This window comes from Macaca fascicularis, chromosome 15 (genome assembly GCF_037993035.2).
Source record: "Macaca fascicularis isolate 582-1 chromosome 15, T2T-MFA8v1.1".
Lineage (NCBI taxonomy): Eukaryota > Metazoa > Chordata > Mammalia > Primates > Cercopithecidae > Macaca > Macaca fascicularis.
In genome coordinates this window covers 93,701,453-93,727,997 of record NC_088389.1, presented here as the reverse complement: position 1 = coordinate 93,727,997, position 26,545 = coordinate 93,701,453, and the positions used below count along the sequence as shown (strand labels likewise).

The following is a 26,545-nucleotide window of genomic DNA, read 5'->3' as shown; positions in this document are numbered from 1 at the left end:
CCTGCAAACAACCCTCCACATCAAGAGAGCCAGACACAGTTCCTGCTTATTCCTGAATAGCAAGTTTCAGCTCTCTGCCAGCCCTGGAATTATTCAAAGAAGATAGTCACATCCTTTCACGGTAACCAGGGGTCACCTCACCCTTTTCATACTACAAAGCCTGCCTCACATGGCCCCTCTTACTCAGTCTGTTCCCAACTGCAACCCCCACGTGGCCCTGCATGGCATTTAGTGTCCTTATCCTCCATCCTGTAAGTCTATGTAATTAATAAATTTCTGTCAGTCTCATTAGTCCAGTATCACTTGTCATATGTTTGGCTATGTGCATAATCCTAAGGCAGGAATCCCTCCCGCTCCAACAGGGTGAATAGGAGGTGATTAAAACAACCAACTACTACAACTTATCTCCTCCTCTTCTTTCTTCCTAGAGGAACAGAGGAGTCAGTTCAGACTGTGTATAATGTGTTCTATGGTTCTCAGGATCTCTTTGCTACCTCTTCCCACATCCCTTCTCGCTCTCTGCTCAGTGTTGATAGAAAATTAGTCTCTCCAATGCAAAAATCATGATCCCTTTGTAACCTCTTCAGCTGTTTCCCAGTACCCCCAGCATGTAGTCTAGACTTCACAGCTGCTTCTACAAGGTTCTTTAAGATCCCCTCTTCCTGTCTTCTCTCCAGCAGCATTTTCCTTTTCCTCTTCCACAACCCAGTCCTCAGTCCTACTCACTCCGTGGCAGTTCCCCCACATTCCATGCTCTGGACCATTGGGCTTGCCACTACCTTTGCCTTTCCCTGTCCCTCTTGTGCCTCTCTTTCTTTGCTTGATTATTTTCTTTTCAAAGGCAGGTCAAGCATCAACTACATGATGGATCTTTTGCTAACTATCTCTTCCACACTCAGCACCGCCCATCCCAGTTCCTCTACAGTCTTTTCCTTTTATCACAGCACTCACAACTCCTTACTTGCAGGTCTTTCCTACTAGACTGTGAGCTCTTTAGGGGCAGTGGCAAGCACGCAGTGGCTGCTCAACACATCTTGGTTGAAGGAAATTTATAGATCTCATAATGAGGTGTGCACAGCTTCCCTGGGGGTTTTGGGTGGAGGCATGGGAGCACCTAGTAGGCCCTGGCTACAGAGTATAAAATGAACTGAGTCCCCAGATTACTAGAACTAGGGAAAAGCAGAGTCCCTGTAATTAAAGATCCTGTGACATGCAGTGAGGAGATCCAGGCTGTCACAGGAGCACCAATCTTAGGGTGAGTCACATCTTTGAGGAGGGGGAGTGGAGTAGTTGTGTTGGGTAAAAGAGGAATCCACAGGATTGTGGATGGGAGAGCAGGGAGTAGGAAGCATGGGCTAAGGTCTAAGGAAGCAGGATTTTAGAGATGGCTTGGGGTTATCCCAGGGCAATCATGCCTAATTCCTCCCTCCACCAATTTTTTGCACACTATTTAGTTCTGGTCTTTACGTAGAGAAGGTTAGCTGCTTTAGCTCTTACATTCTTTCCACCCTAGAAAGATAACAAAACCAGGAGATTCTTGTGTGTGAAGTTGTGTTTGTGTGTAGGACTTCTTGTTTTCAGTAATTTCATACCCTTCCTCCCTGTACCTCTCCCCTACACCTCTGCCCAAACTGCAAAGTTTCAAAGGATTTAGGATCTATACTTATTTCCTAGGAAAAAGCTAACATTCCAATGAAGTCCCATTCCTATCATGTAGAGTTTCTTCCTCTCTAGGGTGACAGATCTTTCAGATACCCCAATCGAGCATGGCTCCCACTCCCAATAGTGCATGGCTTTAATGGTAACTTTAATATTATTATCTTTTCTCTCCTTTCTTAACATATCAGTTATAACTCTTTTTGAACTGTTTTTAGAGGTTGCCCAAGAATTTGCAATATACATTTACAACTAATGCAAGTCTACTTTCTAATAACACTATCTTACTTCACTGGAGTACAAGTGTCTTATAATAAAAAGTAATTCTAATTCCTCCCTTCCATCTCTTGTATCATTGCTGTCATTTATTTCACTTAAACAGAAACATACACTAAGATATATATAAGCATACATAATCTAATACATTGTTTCAACTATTATTTTGAACAAAGTGTTCTGTCTTATCAATTAAGAATAAGAAAAATAAAAATTTCTGTTTTACCTTCACTTATTCCTTCTCTGATATGCTTCCTTTCTTGATTTAGATCTGAGTGTTTGCTTTGGAAAGCTCTACTTGCAGAAACAAATGTGGTTCTAGCAAGATCTAGATCTCAGTCCAAGAATTCACCATGAGCTTATATGGCTGAAGAACAAATGCACTCTAAGGTGATAGGCCATCACCTGACTCAAATAATTGCTTCTTGACATACCATAACTTGCAACAAAGTGAAATCTCTAAGGTTAGGACAAACTGAAGATTGGACCAACAACAGGAGTAACTGAAGGCCAAAACCAAGATTTTTGAAGAATTTATTTCACATGTACAAGATGAGCGAGTGTGGGGGGTATGTGTATGTGTGCATATATGTGTGTGCATGAGCAGGCATGTGATGGGAGGAAGGATATAAACCTCACTGGAACTAATGTAGCTGACAGGGAAAACATCCGGGGTTCTAATTGGACACATTCTTAACACAAGAATACAATTTTTAAGTACATCACCATCACCAGCATGCCCAAGAGAAAGGCTGAAGGGGATGTTAAAGGAGATAAAGTCACGATGAAGGCTGAACCACAGAGAAGATCCACGAGGTTGTCTGCTAAACCTGCTCCTCGAAAGCCAGAGCTCAAGTCTAAAAAGGCCCATGCAAAGACAGGAGAGAAGGTACCCAAAGGGAAAAAGGGAAAAGCTGATGCTGGCAAGGAGGGGACTAACCCTGCAGAAAATGGAGATGCCAAAACAGACCAGGCACAGAAAGCTGAGGGTGCTGGAGTTGCCAAGGGAAGTGTGTGCATTTTTGATAACTGTGTACTTCTGGTGACTGAGAGTTTGAAATACGATTTTTTAAATCAAGTTTTATAAAAATGCAGAATTTTGTTTTACTTTTTTTTTAAGCTATGTTGTTAGCACACAGAGCCCTTCATTGTTGTTTTGGGGGAAAGGGGCATATGTCACTAATAGAATGTCTCTGAAGCTGGATTGATGTGGGGAAAACACCTTTCCCTTCTAGTTTTGAGAGACTTCCTCTTGGCTCCCAGGATGAGGGATTCCCTGATTTTGACACACATGGCCACTTTTTGGCACAAAGCCTTGTGGTATGGAAAAACAAATTCATTTTATGTCCTCTTCTCCCTTTCCATCTTTCAGCGTAGACTTAACTCCCTTAAGCCTAGACATCTGTTGGGACCTGACCCCCAGTCATTGGTTACAAGTATATCAGGCAATCTGGACTTTTCAGTGATGCCACTGAGATGGCACCTGTCAAAAGAGAAGTGGCACCTGTTCCATTTCTAGATTGTGGATCTTCAGATAAATTCTGCCATTTTCTTTCCACTTCCACAAAGTCAGGGTCAGCTTGTGAAAAGTTATTAAACAACATGCTAAATGTGAAATGTCAACCCTCACTCTAAACTTTCTCTGTTCAGAGCATAAGATGAATACTTCATTGGGTTTTATAGTGGCTTTCTGATTTTTGGTAGTCCATTGAAGAAGGGAGTATAAAAGTTGTTGTATACTGTTAACAATTGTTTGTCTACATGATTGTTTATGGAAAGTATCTTTAATAAAGCTGGATACAGTTTGGCTTGGAAAAAAAAAGAATTGCTTGTACTGCATCCCATAAGTTTTGGTATGTTGTTTCTATTTTCATTTGTGTAAAATACTTTTTAATTTCCTTTTTATTTTCTTTGACCCATTGTTTAGGAGGAGGGTGTCTAATTTCTATATATTTCTAAATGTTCTGCAATTCCTTCTCCAAATTAACAATTTGATTTCTAGTTTCATGATATTGTGGTACCAAAAATACTTGATGTGATTTCAACTTTCTTAAATTTGTTAAGACTTCTTTTGTGACCTAACACATGATCTAGCATGAAAAATGTTTTGTGTGTGCATGAAAAGAATGTGTATTCTGCTGCTGTTGAATGGAATGGTCTGTATATGTCTGTTAGGTCATTTGACCCAAAGTGTAGTTCAAGCCCAAGTTTCCTTATTTTCTATCTAGATGATTTTTGTGTTGCTAAAAGTGAGATACTGAAGTCCTCTGCTATTATTGTATTGCAATCTATCTATTTCTTCTAATCTATTAATATTTGTGTTATAAATATATAGATTCTCTGATGTTGAATGCATGTGTTTACATTGTATCTTCTTCATGAATCAACCTTTTTATCTCATTATATAATGACCTTCTTTATCTCATTTTAGTTTTTGACAATGTCTATTTTGTCTTATTTAAGTATAGCTACCACTGATTTCTTTTGGTTTCCCTTTGCATGAAATATCTTTTTACAACTTTTCCCTTTCAATCTATGTGTATTCTTAAAGGGAAGCAAGTCTCTTGCAGAGAGCATAGAATTGGGTCTTGTTTTTTAATCCATTCAGCGACTCTCTGTCTTTTTAAAACTTTTTATTTTATTTAATCGACAAATAATAATTACATATATATTAATTGGGTACAATGTGATGATTTGATACATGCATGCATTTGATCATTGTGAAATGATCAAATCAGGTTCATTAATATATTCATCACCTAATATATTTATCATTTATTTTTGGTGAAAGCATTTGAGATTCCAGCTTTTTTAATTTTTTCCCCTTTTACACAAAACAAAGTAGAAGAAGAAATACAGGATTAAAATCGCAAAAGTAGTTAATCAGTAGAACATGTACACACACAAAAAAAAATCCAGATAGGAAGACAGGCTTATTTACAATGAAAGTAAGGTAAAATTAAGGTAGTTTTCTTATGAAATATTAAAAGAAAATAATCAAGCATATGCTACAATGGTCACCACTATTTACAGTAATATTAAAGAGGAGAAAACAACACTTATTTAATAGGGACAGATATACCACAAGGTACAACATCAGTGCAATAAATTCACAAAACTATATTACAACTAGTTAATCAGTTTAAGAATTGTTCCCAAGTCAGTCACGTGTTTTGGCCCTCAGAAGTTCATTCCTACAGATTTCAACTACTCTAAATTTCTAGCTACCAAGAAGTTAAGAATGATAATAAGAAGCTTTCCAAGGAGTTATGAAATCTTTGTCGACCAGAGGCCAATTATCATCACCTCAAGTCTGCTCTCACCAACAGCCCTTGTATTTTTCAGGGAGGAATCTCTAGGAAAAAAGTCAGACACCAGTGTAGTCACTATCTCCCATGTCAAACCTAGGGGACTAAAAGGGCCAGTATTACCATAAAATGAGAATTTTGAGGTTTACCTTAAAAAGGCTTATTCTGGTCTCAACAATTAGATAAGATTATCTTCTACTGAAATGAATCTTGACTAAACATAGAAGACTGCTGTCTTTTTGCTGGTCTTAGAGTGAAAGTCATAGACATGAGTCTTAATCTACTGTATACTATAACTAAAGTCAGCTGAAAATCTGAAATTAAAAGTAGCCTAGAAATCCTAAATGCAATCTTTCGGAAGTCTGCTATTAAAAAGCCTTTAAGGATTTACTAACTTTGAGTCTAAGTGCAAGGGGACAAAAGCTTAAGCCTGTTAGACATTCCTTTTTTGGACAAAAAGATCAAAGTTTCCTACAAATTGCTAAGTTTTGCACAAGGGAGAAGCCTACACGTACTAGCGCATGGAATCAGTTTCATTTTTTTCATGGGGACTCTTCTCCCACCAGAAACAAACAGAATGAGGAATGAATCTTAATTGGTCTCTTCATCAGAAGCGGTAAACTTGGTCTCTATATTCGTGAAGTCAGACAGTTTTTTAAGCAAACTGTGGAAGCAGACAGTAGGACCAGTTTCCTGTAGCCACAGACCACTACATGGTATCTAAGCTAAAGCAAAGATGAACAATTATCCAGATTCACTTGAACTGTACTAAAGGGCAAGGTTCACCACTACAAAAAGGAAGTTGTCTAAAAGCAAGAATTCAATTAACACTGGGTAAGAAAAATCAAAACAAATCACATACACTAAGGGTTGTCCATGAAGCCAACTGCTAAGAACGCACTCAACTATATGTGACATGAAGACACTATGCACAAAGTCTTACTTGGCGAGTCTGAATTTCTATTAACTAAGGGCAGAGTGAGGGAGAGCAAAGAGCTACTTCCGTAACATTTTGGTATCCAGATACTACAGCAGAAACTGTTCCGGGGCAATGCTCCACTAATCACACTGATTAAAGCAGATGAATCATTCATTTTTCTTTTCTTTTTGTTCAAGAAGTTTGTTTATCGCCCTCTTGGCCATTCCAATGTACTTCAAAATGATTCCATGTTGGTTTAGTCCAGGAAGCAATAGTAAGGAAGTCACTATCAGGTAAGTGAGAAGCAGATTGTGGACTTGTTGTCCACCCAAGCAACCGTAGCAAGAGAAACGATCATGGTCATGAAGTACATCTTAGATTTTTCTTCCTTTAGTGTGAAGAAGCATTTCCACCAACCCACAGTTCTGCATCGAGTTTTTACTAAATTGCTGCAAATGTCATGGAATTTTTGCTGTTGTTCAGTGGTCCATTTATTGGAGCCAAAAATTCTAGGCGCTACTATGGGAACAAGGTAATCAGCCAAGTACAAAAACATAACAAAACAGGAAACGCCGGACACAACAGATGGATCTAGATAGTAGATAATCAGAAACACCAAAGAAACCACACAGATGATGGCGGGTGGAAACCAGGCTCTTTCCCATCGGAGGACTTTATCAGCCATCAGCATCACTTCTCCCCATCCTTGCAGCTGTTCTTCCAGACTTGCAGTCTCTGCAGCCAGCAGGTTGGTGCTGCGATTATCTCCCTCCGCCACCATCTCCGGGATGCCGTCTCTGTGAGCGCAGGCCACCTGCCCAGTGAGACGTCCAACTGACACCCGCACAGAGACCACCTGGTGAGAGCATTTGAAATCCACTATTTTATGACATCAGTAAGATAACCTAACTAGAAGCCCTCAATACTCACCACATGCCTCCCAAAGATAGCCAAAACAATAAGTAAGCAACTACATTTTGATGAAAATAACTAAAGAATGTTAGAATACATTAAAGGTGTATTAGAAACTCTGCAATGTGCAGAAACCCAGGGTGGCCACATAGACAACAGAAGGAAATACCTCACCTCCACCACCCTATCCCCACATCAGGATCAGTTGGAACCAGGAGAAAATTCTTCTTGCAGGGAAAAGGTAAGGAAGAGGACCACAGCAGCCCCCATCACCACCTTAGGCACCTACAGTCCTCACCTCTGGGGACGCCTGTAGTTCTCACAGGCACTAAGCCCAGCTGAGGGAACTCCTTAGAATCCATACAGCTACACTCCCCACAGAGGAGGAGACAATACTCACCACAGTGGCCCACGTGGCTACTGCATTTGAAATCAGAAACACTGTTGGAATGTGTCCTGTTCTGGGGGTAGGTAGCCACAGTACCCTTCCATTCCTCCAGCTTTGTTGCTGTTGAGCCGCCTCCACGTGGTTGCGCACCATCCACAAGCTGAGCTGCTGCTCCATCCTATTTCTTGGGGCCAAGCTGCAATGGAGATGCTCCACCCACCCCTCCAAGTTGCTTTTGGCCCTGCCCCGTTAAGGCTTGAGCTGAAATGGCACTCAGCCTCCTAAAGAATTGGTTACTTGGCTGCTCAGAGCCGTCATGCACCCCCATTCCTGAATGGAAGCAGCACCTTGCCTCCAGGAAATCAGTGTCATGGCCAAGCCAAATCAGTTGCACATCTCAGGGATGAGATGGCATGGTATTTTACGTCTTAGATAAACAGAGCACTGACTGAGCTGGGTCACCTTACCCTACACGTTGAATAATTGTAGTACCCTGCTTTCCTGGAACTGGACTAGTCCATTAGAGTGTGAGCTGCTGAGATACCCCCATCCCCAAGGAATGGAATCTTTGCTGCACTACTCCCTTCCTTCCAGGGCCCAAGTAACATCTGCCTTCTGCTATTCCAGGGTCCTTGCTGCTGTCTCACGTGGCTTCACAGAATCTGGGATACTGCCATGTCCCACTATCCCCAGGTCCAGAATCCCCACTGTGCAGTCCCTTGTGTCCTGGGGCCTAAGTTGCAATGGCGCCCTATTGGCTCTGTTTCCCAAATTGCAGCTGTACCTTTTTTCTGGGTCTTAACCTTTAGCTGGGTCATTGCTATGCCATGCCTTCCAGAGTCAAAATCTTTCCCTACTAAAGGCACTCTCTAAAATTTGGAAGAGGTGCTGTTCCACCAGATGGACAGACATCAATTCGGGGACATAAGAAACATTAAAAAGCAAGAAACATGACACCAATAAAAGACAAGGTGCCAGTAACTGACCCCAAGGAAAAGTAAGTTTATGAGTTGCCTGAAAAGGAATTTAAAATAATAATCTTAAGGAAACTCAGATAGATCTGAGAGAATACACATAGACAATTCAGCAAAATCAGGAAAGCAATTCATCATCTTAATGAGACATTCAACAAAGAACAAAACAGAAATCTTGAAGCTGAAGAACTACTGAGTGAATAAATAAAAAATATAATAGAAAGCTTCAACAGCAGACTAGATCAAGCACAAGGAAGAAACTCTGCGTTTGAAGATAGGTCTTATGAAATTACCCAATGAGAAGGAAAGAAAAACAAAAAACAAAAAGTGTGAAGACAGCCAATGGGACATATGGGACATCATTAAGCAAACAAACTTTTGCATTATGGGAGCTCTTCAGGGAGAAGAGATAAATGTGCAGAAAGTGTATATAATGAAATAATTGCTGAAAACTTCCCAAGTTTTGGAAGAGATATGAACATCCAGATCCAAGAAGCTCCAAAGTTCCCAAACAGATTGATCTCAAATAGGTCTTCTCCAAGTTGTGTTACAACTAACTGTCAAAAGCCAAAGACAAAGACAGAATTTCAAAAGCAGCAAGAGAACAGCATCAAATCATATATGAGAGGATTCCCATTAGACGATGAGCAAATTTCTCAGCAGAAAACCTGCAGGTCAGGACAGATGAGATGATACATTTGAAGTGCTGAAAGAAAAAAATTTTCAGATGAGAATACCATACTCAACAAAGTATCCTTTAGAGATGAAGGAGAAATAAAGTCTTCCCCAGACAAACAAAAGAAGTTGAGGAAATTCATTACCACTATACCTGCCTTACAAGAAATGCTTAAGGGAGTCTTCAAGTGGAAATAAAAGGACACTAGTTACTAATATGAAGATATAAGAAAGTATCAAATTCACTGGTAAAGGTAAATGCATAGTCAAATCCAAAATATTCTAGCATTATTATGGTGCTCTATAAGTCATGTATATCTTATAGTATGAAGGTTAAAAGTCAAAGAGTGAAAAATAATAACCATAATAACTTGTTAAGAAACACGTAATTTTTGAGTATATATTTGTACATGTGTATTTATTAAGTACATACTTATCATTGACATATATATGCATATATATGTGCATATAACATCTTTAGAACTTTCTTCTTTTCTATTATTTCTTTTTTTATTGTTTTCATTTCAGTGATTTCTCTTTTTTTATTACAATTTAAGTTCTGGGATACATGTGCAGAACGTACAGGTTTGTTACATAAGTATACACATGCCATGGTGGTTTGCTGCACCATCAACCTGATATCTACATTAGGTATTTCTTCTAATGCTATCCTTCCCCTAGCCCCTCACCCCCTGAAAGGCCCTGGTGTGTGATGTTCCCCTCCCTGTATCCATGTGTTCTCGTTGTTCAATTCCCACCTATGAGTGAGAACATGTGGGTTTGGTTTTCTGTTCCTGTGTTAGTTTGCTGAGAATGACGGTTTCCAGCTTCATCCATATCCCTTCAAAGGACATGAGCTTATCCTTTTTTATGGCTGCATAGTATTCCATGGTGTATATGTGCCACATTTTCTTTATCCAGTATCATGGATGAGCATTTGTGTTGGTTCCAAGTCTTTGCTATTGTGAATAGTGCTACGGTAAACATACATGTGTATGTGTCTTTATAGCAGAATAATTTATAATCCTTTGGGTATATACCCAGTAATAAGATTGCTGGGTCAAATGGTATTTCTGGTTCTAGATCCTTGAGGCATTGCCACACTGTCTTCCACAATGGTCGAACTAATTTAGAAATACATAATTTAAAAATATGTAAATTGTGAAATCAAAAATATAAATGAGGAAGTTTAAAGTCTAGAGTTGTTGTATGGGATTGAAATTAAGTTGCTATCAACACAAAAGAGTCTTATAACTATAAGATGTTTTATGCAAACCTCAAGAGTAACCTCAATACACAATTGATAAAGAGAAAGGAATCAAAACTTAGCACCACAGGAAATCATAAAATCACAAAGATAAACAACAAACAAAGGATCTTTAAAAAAAAAAAAAAAAGAAAACAATTAACTAAATGGCAATAGTAAGTCCTTACCTATGAATAATTACTTTGAACGTAAATGGATTAAATTCTCCCATCAAAATACATAAAGTGGCTGAATGGATAAAAAACCAAGATCCAACTATGTGCAGCTTACACAAGACACACTTTATCTTTAAGAACACACATACCCTGGGAGGCTGAAACAGGAGAACTGCTTGAACCCAGGAGGCAGAGGTTGCAGTGATCTGAGATTGCATCATTGCACTCCAGCCTGGGCGGCACAGCAAGCCTCCATCTCAAAAAAAAAAAAAAAAAAAAAACAGGATAGATCACTTGAGCCCAGAAAGTTAAGCCTGCAGTGAGCTATGACTGCACCACTACATTCCAGCCTGGGCAACAGAGTGAGACTTTGTCTTTAAAAAAAAAAAAAAAAAAAAATGCTGGGCTACACTGAGAAAGAGCTCTGAGGGAGAACAGGCCCTACTAGATATTATACCCTATTTTAAAGCCCATATAAGTAAAGCAGTTGGTATTAGTACAAGAAAAAAAGCGCACATACATTGTAATCAGTCAAAAGATGGTATTAAATTGAAAGTATTTGCCACAAATATTACAAATACAAATGATAGTTCTAATATACAAAGACCTTTTTAAAATTGAGAAGGAAAAGACCAAAATTCTAGAGAAAAATGGGTAAAAGACACAAATTAGGTAACTTGCAAAAGACATAAATTGGTCTGTGAACACATGAAAAAATGCTCAGTTGTACTTATAATAAGAGAAATGCAAACTAAAACCACACTAAGATACCATTTCTTACTCATTAGAATAGCAAAAATTTTCAACTTAATACACTGTTGAAGAAGTGTGGGAGAGACACTCATATATGCCAGTGGGCTGGTGGGAATGCAAAATCGTATGACCCTTTTGGAGGAGAATTTCACAGTATTTAACAAAACTGTATGTGTGTGTGTGTGTGTGTGTGTGTGTGTGTGTGTGTGTGTGTGTGTGTATACACACAGTTAGAAATAGTAGAGACAGGGTTTCGCCATGTTGGCCAGGCTGGTCTCAAACTTCTGACCTCAGGTGATCTGCCCACCTCGGCCTCCCAAAGTACTGGGATTTACAGGCATAAGCCACCGCACCCAGCCAAAAATTACTGGACTTTAAAAACTACTTGCAACATTATAATAAGATGACTTCAATCTGCCATTTTTATTTTCTCCCTCAGTGAGTGAAGTCAGGATAAACATCATCCCTTTTTTATTCCTCCTACCATGTACACAATAACAAGAAATAGCTGGTTGGAAAAATGAACATCTCATAATAATATGAAATACATTTAAAAGCCTTCTATTTCCTACACCTCTTGTTGGTTTTTTTCTATGGTTACTGTGAAATATGTGGATTTTTAAAAATAGCTCTAGCAGTTAAATGATGCTGTAAAACCCCAGTATGGTAAGTGTAAATAATTCTGACAGTAATTTCTTATTTACTATACCACTCAAAGTTTTGTCTATAATTTAGTAAGGTCTCTTAACATTAATGTTTTTACTCAGCAACAGATATGGACCTTCTCAAAGAGAATCACAGAACAAGAGAATTAACAATCTTAATTTTTTTCTTAGTTATTGGTAAGAAAATGAGCTGTGTTGCTCATTTTCAATCTTACGGATTCAGAAATTCTCTTACTAGTTTGTAGTATTTGCTGAGGTTTCTATTTTTTTTAAATGAGCTGGGAATAGGACCAGCTAACTTAAGGCATTAAGTAATATCTTTCTAACAATATTTAACCATTTGCTGATTTAAAGTTGAGCTACTATTTTTTCTGGGTTGATTCCAAAGAGAACAGATTTCCGTTTTAAAGATTTTAAGATTGACAATAAGAAAAAGGCCAATCAAATACAAATCTGTGCCCTCATGGAAATGAACACTGAAAATTATATCCAGAGGTTTGATGATCTGGGAAGAAAAGCCTCTTACCTTATAGTGAGATACATTTTCCTTCAGTTGGTGAATCTCTAGAAATGACCATCTCCCTAGCCCAGCATTCTATCTAGTGTTGCTATTTTTATTATTAACACAAAGTTTCATACACATTCCTTTCCTAAGGAAGTATAAACACATTCACTACAAGTAACCTTTGAGAAGTGAAAGTTTCAAAGGCCAAATGATCTAGATTTTTTGATGTTCTGACTAAGATTTCTTTAATTCCTGGGAAGCAAAAGCAGGAAGCCTACATGACTTCCTGATGAACTGAGGGTGAGCAGGGAAGGCAGAGGAAGCAAGACATATTTACCAGTTTCTAACGTAGCCATTGAGGAAAGAACAAGAGGAACAGCTCAGGTGCAGGCAAATGAAGAATGAGGGAGAAAACATAAACTGAATGGAACTTCCCATGAGGATTTTTATGAGAAGTTTTTTTTTTAATGTAACTTTTCATTTACAAAAAAGTTCAAATATTGGATGCTATAAACAAAATTGACCATTCTCCAGTGGTAGTTAAGTTCATGCACAGATATATTAAGCTGACAAACTTTTATTAGGGTTTGGGTAAAGTTACTGATACATGCTATAGATATATGAAACTACAAAATGAATCTTCTCTATGGGATCATTAGTCTGAGGCATGATGTTAATTTATCTACAATAATTGGTAAGCAAGCAACTCGGTGAATTACTGGTATTTCAATTCTGCACTTCAATTCAGAAGCCACTGAAATCCTGGACAGTAGTTCTGACCATCTCTCTGTGTAAATAACTTTGCAGAATTATGGAGCAGGACTCATTAAGAAATAAGAATAACATTCTTTATGAAGTAAGAAAATATGGATTCCTGTAGTAGAAAATAATAGAAGAGCAGGTGAAAGAAGCACCTTCAAAGATATTCTTAAACTTAAATTTTTTGTTTGCTCAGATACCATTAAGAAATGCATTAAGGTTCATCCTCTAAGCTAACACTTTTTTTTTAAGACAGTCTCACTCTGTCACCCAGACCAGAGTGAAGTGGCACAGTCTCGGCTCCCTGCAACCTCTGCCTCCTGGGTTCAAGCCATTCTCCTGCCTCAGCCTCCCAAGTAGTAAGGATTACAGGCACCTGCCACCACATCCGGCTAATTTTTGTAGTTTTAGTAGAGATGGAGTTTCGCTGTGTGGGCCAGGCTGGTCTAAAACTCTTGACCTCAGGTGATCCACCAGCCTCGGCCTCCCAATGTGCTGGGATTACAGGTGTGAGCCACTGCACCCGGCACACCTAACATTTTTAATTAAACTTTACAATTCTGAAAGAATCTCTCCAGTGAATTTTGGACACTAACAAGGAAACAACAAAATGATTTATTTTTTAATTTTTTGACACAGGGTGTCACTCTGTCACCCAGGCTGGAGTGCAGTGTCATGATCTTGGCTCACTGCAACCTCCACCTCTTAGGTTCAAGTGATTCTCCTGCCTCAGCCTCCCAAGCAGCTGGAACGACAGGTGTGCACCACCACAAATGGCTACTTTTTGTATTTTTTGTAGAGACGGAATTTCACCATGTGAGCTAGGCTGGTCTCGAACTCCTGACCTCAGGTGATCCACCCACCTCAGCCTCCCAAAGTGCTGGGATTATAGGCGTGAGCCACCATGCCAGGCAACACCAAAATAATTTAAATGAAACATTTTCACATATGGAAAGTTATTTTTAGTAATGCATTTAAAGACTATACCCAGAGGGCATTTAAAAATAATAAATAAAGACTTTATTAAGAAGCATACAAACCTAGCAGAAAGATAATTCTGTCTTCTAACTAGTCTGTGCTGGAAGACTGGGTAGAAATGACACATTTTATCATTATCATCTGAATGTAACAGATGGAAGCCAGCTATGGATAAATCTACAACTCCAGCAAAGACTGGAACAATTTATCTCATCAAAATTAGGCACTTCATTTTCAGTGAGTTGAAGAATCAACATGATTCTCATCTTAAAATTACACATTTCAATGTGATTCATACTTCACAGTAACAATAAAGGTGAACATAAGACTATTCTTCTACTAAAGCAGAATTTTTGAAAATCACAGTTTAAACCAAAAGTTTAAATTCCAATCTTACTTTCTCTTATAAGTAAATTATGATGCTGGAAGCAAATATTTTAGTGGTAAGTATGAATGTGAAGGCTACAAAACAAAATTGTAGGCTTCCTACTAGTGGCAACAGATTTTCTAATCCATTAGAAAATGAGCTCATGGACTTTCTTCCAGGTAAGATCAAAGAAGTAAGTGTGATTGCTAACCTCATCTTGCACATGGATTTCCCCTCACTTTATTCACGTTTCTATTCAAATACTTCTTTCCAAAGGCAGCTCTTCCCTGACCTCTACATCCAGCTATAGTGTTCATCATAGCACTTAGCTCAATTTACACTTTGTATATCTTTAAATACTGTCTGTCATTTCTACTAAATGTCTAGGCTGTATATGAGCAGTGACTGAGTTCAATTCTGTATCCCAATCACCTTAGATAGGGGTTCATCAAATATTTGTTGAAAGAAGGAAGGAAATAAGGCAGGAAGGAAGGAGGGATGGAGGGAAGGAAAGAAAGAAGGGATGGAGGATGGGGGGAAGAAATGGAGAAAAGGAGGAAGAAAAGGGAGGGAAGAGGGGAGAGAGGGAAGAAGGAAGGAAGCAAGCAAGCAAGCAGTGGTCAGTGGCTTGAAGGTATCTGCCTAAACTAATGCACTGTGGCTAAGGAAAAAGGAGAAAGCAAGAACACTGCAAGCAGCTGTCCCAGGTGCTTATTTCAATTCTGGACTTCAATTCACAATTGAATACATAAATTCAATTCTGAATTTACAGAGCATAAAGATACAGGGAGCACTGGCTGCCCTTGGTGTCAGCTATGCTCAGCATACTTGAGTTTGTGAGCTTGTTCCTCTTCTCTATCTCTAGCTTTGAAGCAGCCCTGAGAACGTTGGTCACTTTCTTCTCCTCCTTATTTCCTTTTATTTCAAAACTAGAACGGGGAGGTATAGAACTTGAAGGAGGACATAGCTGAGATCTGTGCAAATATGAACTTTGTAGCTTGGGGCCCAAATCCAAATGGATGGGTAGAGCGGAGCCTGAACCACACTGAGGACTAGAGCAGGTAGATGAGGGTATCAGTGGATGGACAGCACAACAGGAGCAGACAATGAATAAGGTCCCTTCCAAGTGTAAGCTTCTCTTTGTGACTCTGGGAAAGCTGATAGGGCAGCAGCTGCACCCTTAGCACTCACCAACCACAAAAGGAGAAATATCAGGTGTGGGTTACCCTCCAGCAGGTCTGTGCTGCTCAGATTTAGGAAGGTGAGAAACCTGCTGCCCAGTCATAGGACTGCAGCATGCCAGTGACCCTCCAGAAGCAATAGGCTTTTAATCACAGGTGAAAAGTATTTGATAGTTACTGAACTACGTAAAAACAATGACCAGCGATCCAAGAAGAGAAGTTAATTCTGTTAAGCCAACCAAGTGACACAAGGTTTTCCCTGGAGGAAGGAAAACAGAGAAGCAAGCTGTGATCTTCCCTTTTTGTAGCAAGTGCTTTGAATCTCCTTGGAGAAGGAAGTCTATAGAAAACAATTTGATTTCTAAGTGAGTGATAATTAGATGCTCTAAGTTTTCAATGTGATAAAGCTACAAACATCCTGGCATTTCTTTTCCACTGCACCCCAACCCATAATAGCATGTGAGGACATAAAGCCTTTGGGATCCTCTCACTGGAGAAGTCCATATCTGAGATACCTCATTTTACATCATAAAGCTTTGAGGAAATTATATCACGTTTAAAGACTTTTTAAAAGAAACTGCCACATGATGTTATAACATTGGGTAGCATTTTACCACCAAGTAGTGATGGGGTCAGAACAAGTCATCCCAAAATATGCCACTATTCTTCTGAGCTAAAAGAAACTGAGAACCAGTCAATGCAGAAAAAGCACTTCGCCTCCCCATCTGCTTAAAGTATAATGTCCCATTTGTAAAGGACATTTTTATTAGTATATGTATTTATATTTGCCAGAAAGAGAGTTACTCATAGATAACTTTTTCTCACCGGAGAGACTTTTATCTGCATAGCAAGGTAACCTTTATTCACCACACATTTCCTCTTCCCGCCTTCCCACAATTCATCTCTACCACTCCCCAGTACCCCAAATCCTTATTCCTGTTCCTTACTCTAGCTGTCTCAATCATCTAGCTGCTTCCTGGACTCTCATATTTTGGTGGGACTCAGGTGCATATGTGAGTAATTAAACGTTTTTTCTCCTTTTAATCTGTCTAATGTCAATTTAATTCATAGACCAGCCAAAAAATCTAGAAGGGTACACAGAAGCAATTTTCCCTCTCCTACAGTAGTTTTTCTCCTAATAAAATATATAAAGAAAACAAAATCCTTGTCATCATCGTTATTTCACCTTATATAACTTCTGTTATAAAAGGTTACTTGTTCTTCCCTTTTATATGGCTCAATAGGCAGATTTTTTACCTTTTCTTTAGAGTTGTGCATTTTTAGGGTGTCCAGTCCTTGCAATTGATAGTTCTTGAATATGAAAGCTCTAATTGCTATATTTATTAAAGGTACATAGCTACAAACTGTTATTTAGAAATGAATTAATTTTCAGAGGTTTTAAAATATCTAACCTAATAGAATTTTCCTTACTTGTAAGTATACTAATGTCTTTAAATATGCAAATGTTTAAATGCTAAAAATATAAGCAAAATATGGAATTAAAATACGCAGGCCAGGCACCGTGGCTCATGCCTGTAATCCCAGCAATTTGGGAGGCCGAGGTGGGTGGATTGACTTGAAGTCAGGAGTTCAAGACCAGCCTGGCCAACATGGCTAAACCTTGTCTCCACTAAAAATACCAAAAGTTAGGCAGGTGTGGTGATACGTGTCTGTGGTCTTGGCTACTCAGGAGGCTGAGGCAGGAGAATCACTTGAACCCAAAGGCAGAGGTTGCAGTGAGCCAAGATCGTACCATTGCACTCCAGTCTGGGCAACAGAGTAAGATTCCATCTCAAAAGAAAGAAATAAATAAAATACGCAATTCCAATCAGCTCTTAAGGTGGTGGTAGTAATTTTTATTGTAATATGTGCAAAAAAAATCACCGACACTTGTGGGAAGATTAGCAGTTACTAATGCTAAAGTGCAGGGTCTATAGCTGAAGTTCTCCTTGTGTTTTTTACTTGCTTATGTACATTAAAAAGAAAATATATAATCACAGATAGATTTTTCAAGAGAGGAAAATTATGCATAATCCCCACTCAATGTAACTTCTAATACTCTGAGGTCTTCATATTCAAAATTCCCTCAAAACAAATGTGGCTTCAAATTTTGGGGTGCATAACTGAAAATAATTATTTTACATTATAATTTGACATTTAAGTCATGTAAAATGATTTAAAAACCATAGCAAGTATAAAATAAATTCCAATTCCAAGGACATAATCCTATTACCATAATGAAATAAATCCCTAACCTGATGGTCCCTGTATTTCTAATTTGTCTTTGGTAAATATACTTGAACTGAACCCAACCAGGAATTTAACATCATAAACCTACCAAATAGATTCAAAGACAACACAAAATGTGTGTTTACTGAACATCATCCAAATATTTCTTCTTCTAAGAAAAGCACTGAGTGAAATAATTTGAGCCACCATAACACAGAAATATTATAAAAGTATGCAACCCTGTCTTTTCACCTTTGTACCCTCATTGAATAGTACAGAGGCTGGCATATTGTTATTGTTTAATAAGCATTGAATAAGTAAACCAGTATCATTCTCTTTGGGGTTCTATCCTTAATATAAACAAATGTGAAGACATAAATAAAAAACAACACATTCAACTGCACTGCTATTCAGTCATATGATGTAATTCCAACACATTTTTTCAGAAACATTCTGAGGCATTGCTTTGCAAATTCATGCCTAAGTGTAAGGATAAGTGTAGGAGAAGCGGGGTGCTGGGAAACTTTACTCTCAAAAACCCCAGAAACCAAGTCAGATAAGATCTTAAGATAGCTGGCTTAAAAATAATAAAATAAGATTTTTTTACTTTAAAATTTTATGTTTTAAGGAAAAATAACTGTTATTGCTGGCTTTAATTATTACTATTATTTTGCGGGGACAGGTGGCTGATAGGGGAATTTAAGGCTGTCATTTTCAAGTATACAAGCTTAGTATTCCACTACCCAGTCTACACAAGACAGGACTATAAGCTCAAGTCGTAGAAACTATTGGAAGTCCATCAAAGACATAAAGAAATAAGAAAGGCAACAATAAGTTTAAAAATAGGACAGGCTAGAAACAAAACCCTAGATTATTCTTTTCTAGAAAACTGCATTAATTTGTTCACATTAAAACTTTGTCTAACACTATTATGTGCTGCATGGCACTCAGACTGAGGTAAATACACAAAAGAACAAACAAGACAGCTTAATAAAGTAATAGAGAGAATTCATAATTAAGATTGTTAACCTCTAGATAGTTCTATGGCCTGTATCACAGAGAAAGATTAGAAATGACTACAATATACCAAATAAGCTTCACAGGTGAACAGGAAGACTTTATCTCAAAAAATATTTTTTAAGCGAAGCCTTTCATCTAAAAACCATGCATACTACTTATAAATAAAATAAGCCAGCATTATTCACTTTGGTTTGATGTAAATTTGTTAATTGTTATATGAGGAAAATGGGTATTCACAAGTCAGTATCATCTTAATTTATGTTCCAGGTGAAGACAAGTGTTGGAGTTCTATAACTTCTTTAAGGTTGCAATATCTATACCTGAAAGGTGACATCAATTTTGTTTAATTTTTCCTTCCCAAAGGCGGTGTCAAGGGGACATCAATTCTATTGTGAAAGTAGCTTTTTTATTGTAAAATCCATGTAACACACTGGAAAGTTCTTTTATCTTTAATCAGCAGACACTTGTCTCATTTCAAGTGTGGATTTTTTAAAATTACCACAGTTATAGCAAAGTCTGACCCAAAAATTTAATTTATAATTATGGCATGTATCTAAAGAAGTTTGGGAGCATAACATTCAATCTAAAATTGCTAGAAATCTTGTTACAGTTTAATAAACAATTACTTTAAATGTATATTTTTAGTGTTCTTTATAAATGCAGGTTTCTGTTAAATTTTTAAAAATTGTTTATAACAAAAACACAAACATACCATCATTTTGTTTGAGTAGTGTCAACGGTAACCTCAAGGGATGAAAAGGCACCCAGGGGCTGACAGTAGCAGCAAACCATGAACTCTTTTAGGCTAGAAGGAGAAGAAGGAAACAGTATTAACCAGATCCAGTGACAGGTGGAGCTACTGAAGTGGTACTGCCTAAAAGGATCTGTGGCTTAGGAGCCCATTGCCACAGCCAGACCACATACCCAAACTCACTGTCTCTCTACCCTCAAGACTCCTTCTGGTACCAACACTGGCTGATCTCCATCAGAAGCCAGAGTGAGGGAGCCTGGGAAATGCAGTGTGGAGGGTCAGACTTAGAGCATAGGGCAGTGACGGACAAGGAAGAGCAGGGAACGGAGGAGCCAGGTGGGGACGATGGGGGAGGGCATCAAACAGAGAATGCCCAGGTCTCCACCCGATTTATGTCAAATAGTGATCTGAGTCAGCAAGACATACTATTTTTAGAGTTCTTGTTTAAATCAGTTTCAAAATTTTTATAAAGTGTAAAAGGAGGACAGGAAAATTAAGTCCTTAATGTTTTTTAAATTTAGGAAGAAATGATGGTTAGCATAAATCAGAATTAAAGTAAATACTAAGTATTGAAATAGAAGGCAAATATCTTGACAAGAAAAAATTGAAAACAGAAGTAAGCAAGGGACATTAAAAATGTAAAATAAAAAACCGGTCGCTTCCAAGATGGTCCAATAGGAACAGCTCCAGTCTGCAGCTCCCAGTGAGATTGATGCAGAAGACGGGTGATTTCTGCATTTCCACCTGAGGTACCTGGTTCATTTCACTGGGACTGGTTGAACAGTGGGTACAGCCCACAGAGGGCGAGCTGAAGCAGGGTGAGGTGTCACCTCACCCGGGAAGCACAAAGTGGGGGAGGATTTCCCTTTCCTAGCCAAGGGAAGCCATGACAGACTGTAGCTGGAGAAACGGTACACTCCTGACCAAATACTTCTGCAGACCAGGAGATACCCTCCCGTGCCTTGCTAGGCATGTCCCATGCCTGTGGAGCCTTGCTCACTACTGGCACAGCAGTCTGTGATCGACCTGCTATGCTGCAGCTTGACGCAGGGAGGGACATCCACCATTGCTGAGGCTTGAGTAGCTCACAGTGTAAACAAAGAGGCTAGGAAGCACAAACTGGGTGGAGCCCACCACAGCTCAACAAGTCCCACCTGCCTCTGTAGATTCCACCTCTGGGGGCAGGGCATAGTAGAACAAAAGGCAGCAGACAACTTCTACAGACTTAAACATCCCTGTCCGACAGCTCTGAAGAGAGCAGTGGTTCTCTAAGCATGGCATTTGAGCTTTGAAAATGGACAGACTGCCTCCTCAAGTGGGTCCCTGACCCCTGTGTAGCCTGACTTGGAAACACCTCCCAGCAGGGGCTGACAGACACTTTAAACAGGTGGGTGCCCCTCTGGGATGAAGCTTGCAGAGGAAGAATCAGGCAGCAATATTTGCTGTTCTGCAGCCTCCGCTGGTGATACCCAGGCAAAGAGGTTCTGGAGTGGACCTCTGGCAAACTCCAACAGACCTGCAGCTGAGGGGTCTGACTGCTAGAAGGAAAACTAACAAACAGAAAGGAATAGCATCAACATCAACAAAAAGGACATCCACACCAACACCCCATCTGTAGGTCACCAACATCAAAGACCAAAGGTAGATAAAACCACAAAGACAGGGAGAAACCAGTGCAGAAAAGCTGAAAATTCCAAAAAAACAGACCGCCACTTATCCTCCAAAGGATCACAGCTTCTCAGCAGCAAGGGAACAAAACTGGACAGAGAATGAGTTTGACAAGTTGACAGAAGTAGGCTTCAGAAGGTCGTCAATAACAAATTTATCCGAGCTAAAGGAGCATGTTCTAACCCATCCCAAGGAAGTTAAAAACCTTGAAAAAAGGTTAGATGAATATCTAACTAGAATAAACAGTATAGAGAAGACCTTAAATGACCTGATGGAGCTGAAAACCATGGCATGATAACTTCGTGATGCATGCACAAGCTTCAGCTGCTGATTCGATCAAGTGGAAGAAAGGGTATCAGTGATTGAAGATCAAATTAATGAAATAAAGTGAGATGACAAGATTAGAGAAAAAGAGTGAAAAGAAATGAACAAAGCCTCCAAGAAATATGGGACTATGTAAAAAGAACAAATATATGTTTGATTGGTGTACTGGAAAGTGACGGGGAGAATGGAACCAAGTTAGAAAACACTCTTCAGGATATTATCCAGAAGAACTTCCCCAACCTAGCAAGGCAGGCCAACATTCAAATTCAGGAAATACAGAAAACACCACAAAGATACTCCCCGAGAAGAGCAACCCCAAGACACATAATTGTCAGATTCACCAAGATTGAAATGAAGGAAAAAATGTTAAGGGCAGCCAGAGAGAAAGGTCGGGTATCCCACAAAGGGAAGCCCATCAGACTAACAGCAGATCTCTCGGCAGAAACCCTACAAGCCAGAAGAGAGTGGGGGCCAATATTCAACATTCTTAAAGAAAAGAATTTTCAACCATCAGGTAGAATTTTCAACAATCAGAATCTCATATCCAGCCAAGCTAAGCTTCATAAGTGAAGGAGAAATAAAATCCTTTGCAGACAAGCAAATGCTGAGAGATTTTGTCACCACCAGGCCTGCCTTACAAGAGTTCCCAAAGGAAGCACTAAACATGGAAAGGAACAACCAGTACTAGCGACTGCAAAAACATGCCAAATGATAAAGACCATCATTTGAATGAAGAAACTGCATTAATTAACAGGCAAAATAACCAGCTAACTTCATAATGATGGGATCAAATTCAAACATAACAATATTAACCTTAAATGTAAATGAGCTAAATACCCCAACTAAAAGACACAGACTGGCGAATTGGATAAAGAGTCAAGACCCATAGGTGTGCTGTATTCAGGAGATCCATCTCATGTACAAAGATGCACATAGGCTCAAAATAAAGGGATGGAGGAAGATCTACCAAGGAAATAGAACCAAAAAAATAAAAAAAAAAAGCAACAGTTGCAATCCTAGTCTCTGATAAAACAGACTTTAAACCAACAAAGATCAAAAGAGACAAAGAAGGCCATTACATAATGGTAAAGGGATCAATTCACCAAGAAGAGCTAACTATCCTAAATATATATGCACCCAATACAGGAGCACCGAGATTCATAAAGCAAGTCCTTAGAGACATAAAAAGAGACTTAGACTCCCACACAATAATAATGGGAGACTTTAACAACGCACTGTTAATATTAGACAGATCAATGAGACAGAAGGTTAACAAGGATATCCAGGACTTGAGCTCAGCTCTGGACCAAGCAGACCTAATAGACATCTACAAAACTCTACACCCCAAATTAACAGAATATACATTCTTCTCAACACCTCATTGCACTTATTATAAAATTGACCACATAATTTGTAGTAAAACACTCCTCAGCAAATGCAAAGGAACAGAAATCACAACAAACTGTGTCTCGGACTACAGTGCAATCAAATTAGAACTCAGGATTAATAAACTCACTCAAAACTGCACAACTATATGGAAACTGAACAACCTGCTCCTGAATGACTACTGGGTAAATAACGAAATGAAGGCAGAAACAAAGAAGTTCTTTGAAACCAAAGAGAACAAAGACACAATGTACCAGAATCTCTGGGACACATTTAAAGCAGTGTGTAGAGGGAAATTTATAGCACTAAATGCCCACCAGAGAAAGCAGGAGAGATCTAAAATTGACACTCTAACATCACAATTAAAAGAATTAGAGAGGCTGGGGGCAGTGGCTCACGCCTGTAATCCCAACACTTTGGAAGGCTGAGGCAGGCGGATCACAAAGTCAGGAGATTGAGACCATCATGGCTAACACGGTGGTGAAACCCCATCTCTACTAAAAATACAAAAAATTAGCCGGGCGTGGTGGTGGGCACCTGTAGTCCCAGCTACTCAGAAGCTGAGGCAGGAGAATGGTGTGAACCCGGGATGCGGTGCTTGCAGTGAGCCGAGATCGCACCACTGCACTCCAGCCTGGGTGACAGAGCAAGAATCCGTCTCAAAAAAAAAAAAAAAAGCAAACAAATTTAAATGCTAGCAGAAGGCAAGAAATAACTAAGATCAGAGCAGAACTGAAGGAGATACAGACACACACACACACACACACACACACACAAAACCTTCAAAAAAATCAGTGAATCCAGGAGTTGATTTTTTGAGAAGATCAACAAAATAGATAGACTGTTAGCAAGACTAATTAAGAAGAAAAGAGAGAAGAATCAAAGAGATGCAATGAAAAATGATACAGGGCATATCACCACCTTAAGTATATGACCTATTAACATAAAAAACCACGATTATGTCATTTGACACAGGAATAAAAACACTGGACAGAGTTCAACGGCTTTCTTTTCTTTTTTTCAAGTAGGTATATGACCTTAGGTAATTTAATCTCTCTGAACCTCAGTTTCTCGCCTATAAAATATATATCTTAACTGGATCAAATTCTATAAAATTGTGTTGAAGGTTAGTTGAAATACTTTATCTAAAGCACTTAGCGCAATTCTTAGCACTTAATAAAAGTTGCTACTCAATGAAAGGTAGTTATAATCTACAAAAGAATTTCTTCAAAAACGAAGCTTCAAAACAAAACAGTTCTTCAAAAACAAAGCTTCCAAGTTTTCACTCAATAAAATATTTTTTGTCTTCTAAAGTAAAGAATAAGAAAAAGACATTAATGGACATTTCTCAAAAAAGATAATCAAATGACCAACAGGTACATTAAAAAAGAAGTTCAACATCTCTAGCTAGCGGGGAAATGCAAATCAAAACTACAATGAGATATGACCTCACTCCAGTTAGAATGGCTAAAATAAAAAAGACAAAAGAAAACAAATGTCTGTGAAGATGTAAGGCAAAGTGAATGCTTACATACTGTTGGTAGGAGTGTAAATAAGTACATTCACCATGAAAAACTCTATGGAAGTCCCTTAAAAAATAAAAATACAGCTACCATATGATTCAGTAGTCTTACTATTGGGTTATATATCCAAAGGAGGTGAAATCCATGTGTCAAAGAGACATCTTCACTCCCATGTTTACTGATGCACTATTTACAATAGCCAAGATAAAGAATCAATCCAACCCAAAGATGGATGGTTTAAAAAGTGTGATATATACACATATTCATATATATATATACACATATTCATATATACATGAATACTATTTAGCCCTAAAAAAATTAAATCCTATCATTTGCAACAACATGGACAGACATAGAGGACATCATATTAAGTGAAATAAACTATACACAGAAAAACAAATACTACATTATCTCAATCATGTGGAGTCAAAAAAAAAGTTGATATCAGAAACATAACAGAACAGTGGCGACTGGAGAGTGGGGATAGAAGGACAGGAGTATGAGGAGAAGCTGGTCAATGGGCACAAAATTACAATTAGATAGAAAGAATAAGTTCTGATATTCTGTTGCACAGTAAGGTGATGGTGGTTAATAGTAAAATTTAATATATTGCAAAAGAGCTAGAAGAGAGACTTTTGAATGTCTTCACCATAAAGAAATGATAAGTACACAAAGTGACAGCCATGCTATTTGATCATTATACATCATTTATCTATCAAAATATCAAGTTTTACCCTATAAATACATGTAATCACAATGTCAATTTTAAAAATAATAAAAATCTCAACATCCTTTCTTGATAAAAACTCAACAGTTTAGGAATAGAAGGAAATTCAACATAACAAAAGCCATTTATGAAAAACTAATAGCTAATGTCATGATTATTGGAGTGAAACTGAAAGCTTTTTTCTCTAAGATCTGGTGCAAAGCAAGGATGTTCACTCTCAACACTTCTATTCAACATTGTAAGCACTATCAAGAGCAATTAGAAGAGACAAAGAAATAAGGGAATCCTGATTGAAAAGGAATAAGTAAAATTATCTCTGTTTACAGATGACATGATCCTATGTGTAGAAAATCCCCAGTTCACCAAAAATCTGTTACACTTAACAAATGAATTCAGTAAGTTGTAAGATACAAAAACAACATGTGAAAGTCTGTGGCATTTCTATGCACAAACAACAGCCTAGCTGAAAAAGAAATCATGAAAACAATCCTATTTATGATAGCATTAAAAAATAAAATACTTAGAAAAAATTTAACTAAAAGGAGAAATACCTGTACAATGAAAACTACAATAATATTGATAAGATAAATTGAAGGAATCACAAGTAAGTAGAAAGGTATTCCATGCTCATGGACTGAAAGAATTAATATTGTTTAAATGTCTATACTACCTAAAGCAATATATAGACTCAATGCAATCCCTACCAAAACCCCAATAGCCTTCTCATAGAAATAGACAAAAAGTTGTAAAATTTGCGTGAAACCACAAAAGCTTCTGAATAGCCAAGCAATTCTGAGGGAAAAAAAGTTGGAAGCATCACACATCCTGGTTTAAAATTATATTACAAAGCTAAAATAATTGAAACAGTATGGTACTGGCATAAAAACAGACAAATAGACCAGTGGAACAGAATAAAGAGCCCAGAAACAAATCCAAACACATACGATAAACTAATTTTTGACAAGGGCCACAAAAGACACAATAAGAAAAGAATAGTTTCTTCAATAAATGGTGCTGGGAAAACTGGATCTCCACATGCAAAAGAATGAAATTGGGTTTTTATCTTATACCATACACAAAAATCAGCTCAAGGTGGATAAAAGACCTAAACATAGACCTGAAACCATAAAATGCCTAAAAGGAGAAAACATAGGGGAAAAGCTTCTCGATATTGGC

At 38.2% G+C, this 26,545-nt stretch overlaps 2 pseudogenes; one reads left to right on the top strand and one right to left on the bottom strand.

Annotated features, from left to right (window-relative positions):
* The first annotated feature begins 2,668 nt into the window (after positions 1 to 2,668).
* LOC141408699 (non-histone chromosomal protein HMG-17 pseudogene) lies at positions 2,669 to 3,088 on the top strand (annotated as a pseudogene).
* A 1,464-nt stretch (positions 3,089 to 4,552) lies between these two features.
* Positions 4,553 to 26,545, bottom strand: LOC135967439 (ADP-ribosylation factor-like protein 6-interacting protein 1 pseudogene; annotated as a pseudogene).